Consider the following 5,923-nt stretch of genomic DNA (forward strand, 5'->3'; position numbering starts at 1 on the left):
TCTGCACCTTGAAGTCTTTAAACCATGATTTGAGGACTTCAGTGGCTCAGACACAGGTTTGATACAGGAGTGAGATTGTGTGGCCTGTGTTGTGCACGAGGTTAGACTAGATGATCATAATGGTCCCTTCTGACCTTAAAGTCTATGATTCTATGAATTCATCCAAGAAATGTGACTACCAAGGAACAGTCACATGCCAGTGCATCTGTGGTTATGTTAAGGGGCAGTGATTCTTTAATCATTTAAACTCAAGTGTATGGTATTATTTAACTAGAACATACAGCATAAGCTACCAATTAGTTGGCAGATACAAAATGAGTAACATACCATAGAGATACCTAGCCAATATTAAGCTCCCAATAAAACTTTCTGGAACAGACTGGCTGCAGTCTCCGTCATTCCTTCTGCTTCTTGAAAAGACCATTTAAATCACCCTTGGACTTTAATACAAATTATCTCTGTTTGTCTTAGGTTCTACATAAACTATCACTAGTTACATAACAAACAAAGAAGCCAACTAGGTGGAAAGCTGCTATGTTCAGTAACTGATGGATCAGTTTTCCTGGTCACTCCAAGGCTCTGGGTTTAGTGTGGATTTTTCTGTATGCTTTGAAAAACATGTCATCTTCCAATTAGAAGTACATTTCTGGCCCTTATGGGGGTTAAGGGTTATAAATGCAGGCACATTCTGAGTCAGATCTTCAGCTCAGTTTTTGGCCCTTTATGTCTGCCAGGCTATAGAAATCTTCATGCTGATAACCTCACAGTTTCTATTGAAACAAGAACAGGACGCAAGTAACCGCTAAATATTTCATTGCTCTTTGTACTATAGGCCCAATTCCGCCCTGGTGCAAACAGGCTGCGTACACCAAATCTGGCTCTGTATGTCTGTAGAATTTCAGGATACCTCCCTGGGGCTTTAATGCAAGAGGTCAGAGAAGTAGCTGTTCTGGTAAAACACACTCATTGAGGAATGTGATTGATTTGCTTCAATAAGCCATCAGAGCACTGGGGGTACCAGAGGGCAAGGTCAGAGATATTTTTTTTCCACTGTGTAAGCAATCTTATCAAGGTCACCCCTGTTCAACCGCAAGCCTATCATCCTCACTAGCGTCTATGTACATAGCTGGGAAGGACGGTTCCCTCCACTGCAGGAATCCCTGGGTAAAATGCTATGGCCTGTGTTATACAGGAGATCAGAGCAAATGATCCAACACCCCTTCTGGCCTTAATATAGATTAATCCAGTGTCTGAGTGCCTCAGTTTACCCATCAGTAAAACGGACAAACCGCAGATCTGTAACTTGATCAGGGTCCACCATGCACCAATGGACCTTAATTTTATAGTGGGTCAAAACCAAAATCCCTGTTCCAAACACCCCCCAAACCCAGGAATGTATGCTTAAGCCTCACCATGGGTGTGAGGGTTAATTAATGTTTTAGTGTGTGTCTACACTGACATGTAAGCCCAGGGTTCGAACTCAGGCTCAAGCCTAACCCTCCTTCCATCTATACACAAATCATGCTCAGAGCTCAGTCTCAAGATATGAGCATCCCATGGGGGTGGAGGTCCAGAGCCTAAGTCAAGATGGGACTCAGGTTTCAGGCCATATTGCTTTGCAGTGTAGAAACAGCCCTACTGGATTTGTACTCTGGGAGTTCCCCAGAAGTATCCCTTGGGCTGACTTTCTCTGTCCTCTGGGCAGTCAAGCTTGGCGGACGGTCAATTTTTCCCACAGTGCACCATGAAAAAAGGGCTAGAATGACCACATTCTGGGAAGGCACTAGGAAGGCTGGGCTATAGGTGGTTGGACTCAAGCCTGAATAAATCAATGTAGACACTGGAGCCCCAGTTTGGGACACAGGGTTCCACAATTCCTAACCTAGGGTTACAAATGAGTGTGGACGCTCAAACCCTGAGTTAACAAACCAATGGTAGTAACTTGGAAGTCATACAATATGTCTTCAGTACACCATATATTGAGTATGAATTCATGAAGTCTCCTCAGCAGGATCTCACCTCCATATTCCAATATTTCTGCAGGAATGCCATCAGATCCGGGAGCCCTGCAGTTGCACATGGCACAGATTGAAGTGCTGACTTCATCAAGAGATGGGGATGTGTCCTTGATGTCATTACATGTTGGATGATCTACTACTCTTATTAGTGCCTTGTCTGTAATGTTAGACAGTGTGTTCAGAACATCACTGAAATGCTTTTGCCACCTCTGAAATATTTCTCCTTTGTCAGTGATCAGTGTTAGGCCATCCACGCTCTTCAGGGGCACTGTAAGGGTATGTGTCAGACCATACACGTCTTTAAAATCAGCAGAGAAATCTTTGGTCTCTTGGTGGTTGGCATAGCCTTGGACTTCATCAGCCATAGTGTTCCACCATTCTCATCAAACCAATCTTGACGATGTTGTTTTGCTGTACTCAAGATAGAAAGAGTGACTTGAGATACCATGTTGAAAAAAGTTGCCCACTCACTGTTTACATTACCACTGGTTGTCAGTCCAGCAGGGTCAGACATAGCTGCTGTAATGTTATTACAGAGCTCCACTTCATCTTATAATCACTTTCTGTTGAGCCATCTGATTGGTGTAGATGATGACTTGCGATACAATGGTTGAATGACTAATAACAGTTTGGAGAGATCATGTGATGGTCTTTCCAGAAGTCTGCCCTTCCATGCTTGCAGTGGTTTGTACATCCTGTGTGTAGATCTTGCCACTGGACAATGAAGTAGTGGATAAGAGGCCATTGTTTGGATCTTGGGTGCACCCATGATATTTTCTTTCTGTCTGGTAGGCGGGAAAAGGTACACACAACTGCTAATTTACACTTGACCCACTCACAAAGTAGCAGTGTTCCATTGCTATTCTCTTTCCCAGGCTCATGCTGTCCAAGGGCAGGCCAGCAGATATTATTGCCAACCCTTGCTTTAAAGTCTCCCTAAGATAATAAATTTATCTGATGCCGATGTAGGCACGATGAGTTTGTCTAAGTTGACAGAGAACTTTTCTTTCTCGTTTTCAACATTTGTGATGGTAGGAACATAAGTGCTGATGGTGGTAACATACCTCTTACATTTCAATGGCAACTACAAAAACCATTGGATGATCACTTATGCCTTTAGGTAGACTTTTAAGCTTGCAAGCAATGGAGTTGCTAATGGCAAAGCCAACATCCAGTTGTCCTGGCTCTGAGGCTGGGCAACCTCCCCAGAAGAATGTGTATCCTGCACCCATCTCTGCCAATTGACCTTCGTTCACTGAGCAAGGCAATGTCAACCCTATGCCTGGCCAGTTCTCTTGCAACGAGAGCTGTGCCTCTCTTAGGTTGGCTGGTGGAAGGGTTGTTGCATAAAGCGTTAACATTCCATGAAGCTAATGTAAGGCCAAGCGGCCCTGACCAGCCAAACCTGCAAAACCTGCACAGACTGGAGGCAGAGCTTAAAAGGAGAAGCAGAGCAGAGCGGCTCAAAGTGGAAGGGAGCAGACTGGTGCTCTGAGGGGAAAATACTGCCCAGGAGCTCCTTGCCTGAGGCCTGACTGCACTAACCAGTGGAAACCTACAAAGGAGAGAGAAATGACTGAGCGTGCAGGTCAGAGACTTGGCTGAAGTGACTTACTCCATGAAGCTAAAGGGGTAGGAAGGGGAAGCTGCTTGACACCCCAAGGTGTCCAGTGTAGCTGCCCACCATTTGGGCCTGATCCAGAGCCCAGTGGAGAGCACAGGCCCGGGCTCTCCTATCCACTCCCAGAGGACATTACAGCACCAGGGACCTTCACTTAAGGCAGTGCTCCCCAAACTTTGTCACCCTCCCCCCCTTACCTTGTCCGTGCCTCCCCCATAAGCCAAGGTCAGGAGCTGGGCCCAGGAGTAGGTCTGGGAGCCAAGGGCTCCAGCTGGGAGCAGGGCTGGCGCTGCGGCTGGGGCCGTGGCTGGGAGTGGGGCTGTGATCAGGGCCAGGCGCTGCAGCAGGGGGCAAGCCAGAGTGGAGCTGGGGGCTGGCCCAGACCCCACCATGCCCCCCGGAATGTTCCGGCAGGCCCCCCTAGGGGGGCGTGCCCCACTGTTTGGGGACCACTGATCTAAGGCGATAGCGCTGACTAAGAGGATGGGTGAGCCTTGGGGCGGGGCGCTGAAAGGCAGGACCACTTTTTCAAGGGGAAGACGGCCTGCTGACCCCCACCTGACCACTAGGTGGCACTGTGGGCATTTGTGCACCTTCTACCATGCAAAATAAGACTGGATGGAATATGGACTGGATCAGGCCAGAGGTCCATTTAGTTCAGCATCCTCCTCTGGCAATCCTGGCTAGCACCAGCGACTTCAGAGTGTAGCCCTGAGGATTAATCTGTTGGTCTGTATAAAATGTCTTTTTGATAAAAGTGTGTAGGCTGCATAGATTAATAGAATTATTTACAATAAGCTGTAATGCAAGATACCTAGAAACTTCTAGGCCAGACATCCTGGCCTATTTCCTCTGTGACGCTGACAGCAACCTTTAAGACCCTTACTCAGAAAAGTAATAATAGGAGACAAACCTACGCAAAATGTCTAGGGACCTTTTGAATGTCTGCTAACCTTTCACCTAAATAGGGTGAAAAGTGGGGTTTTTCTGCCCACAAATCTAACACGTACACCACAAGATACGTAGATAGCTGTCATCCATACGCACATAAAAGGTCAACCTATGAAAACAGGTACCCTCACCTTTCCATGGGGGAAAGACAAATTTGGGCATAGGAGGAAGGATTTCTCCCTATAAAAAGGGTGACAATCCTCCATTAGACAGGCGATACCATCTTTCTACTCTCCATCGTCTCAACTTACTTTGAAGCCTCTTCCTCCTACGAAAGCTGTCAATACTAAGTCGTAGTATTAATTCTTTTCAAAGTTGTAAGTATGAACCAATTCTTATTTCTGCTAAAGCATCTATGCTAAGAAGGGTTTAACTCATAGCTATACTTCCTCTATCAAGGGTGTGAAAATTCACTCTAGTGCTATTGTTGCAGAGTGCAATTAGAACTGTAATATTTGTAACTTTGTAATCTCAAACTGCTTTTAACATTTTTCAATTACTTCTTGTTTCATTGATTTTAAATAAAAGGTCTTTATTGACTATTTCTGTCTCAGTGTAAGTTTTCTGTCATATACCCCCAATCTCCTTGTATAAATTCTGTGAAGCCTGATTCAAGACGAACTTTATCTTCTGATCACACATATTGGCGACCCATACCCATATTATTAATATCTATTAAATTATTATTAATATTATTAATTAATTAGAAAATTAATTATTAAATAAAACTAAATTAAGTGGATAAATTCCACTGTCCCTACTAACCCTCCCCAAATCAGGCTACAAGAGAAAGGGTGCAAGAAATCCTGCCGTGATAGGATAACCTGTCCACATGGGAAGTTTCTTCTTAATCCTCTGTAATAAGAAGTTTCCTTAGGGCACTGCTAAATGCCTGAAGTAGGGGGGAAAGACAGATGAACTGACAGGACAGTTGGGTCTTCTCCTGCAGAGCAAAGTCTGGCCAAGTGCTGGTGAGAACTTCAGAACTTTCTCCTCTACCTTCCCACTAGTATCAGAGGGGTAGCCGTGTTAGTCTGGTTCTGTAAAAGCAGCAAAGAATCCTGTGGCACTTTATAGACTAACAGACGTTTTGCAGCATGAGCTTTCGTGGGTGAATACCCACTTCTTCGGATTCACCCACGAAAGCTCATGCTGCAAAACGTCTGTTAGTCTATAAGGTGCCACAGGATTCTTTGCTGCTTCCCACTAGGTTATTCGGCATACAGCATTCCACACAAGCTTGTGTGGGAAAGGGGAGGGAGTTATATTGCTTTGACTATTGGCTAATCCAGACCCAAAAGGAATGTGAGCACACCGAGAGATTCAGAGCCTG

This window comes from Mauremys mutica, chromosome 8 (assembly GCF_020497125.1).
Source record: "Mauremys mutica isolate MM-2020 ecotype Southern chromosome 8, ASM2049712v1, whole genome shotgun sequence".
NCBI classification, from domain to species: Eukaryota; Metazoa; Chordata; order Testudines; family Geoemydidae; genus Mauremys; species Mauremys mutica.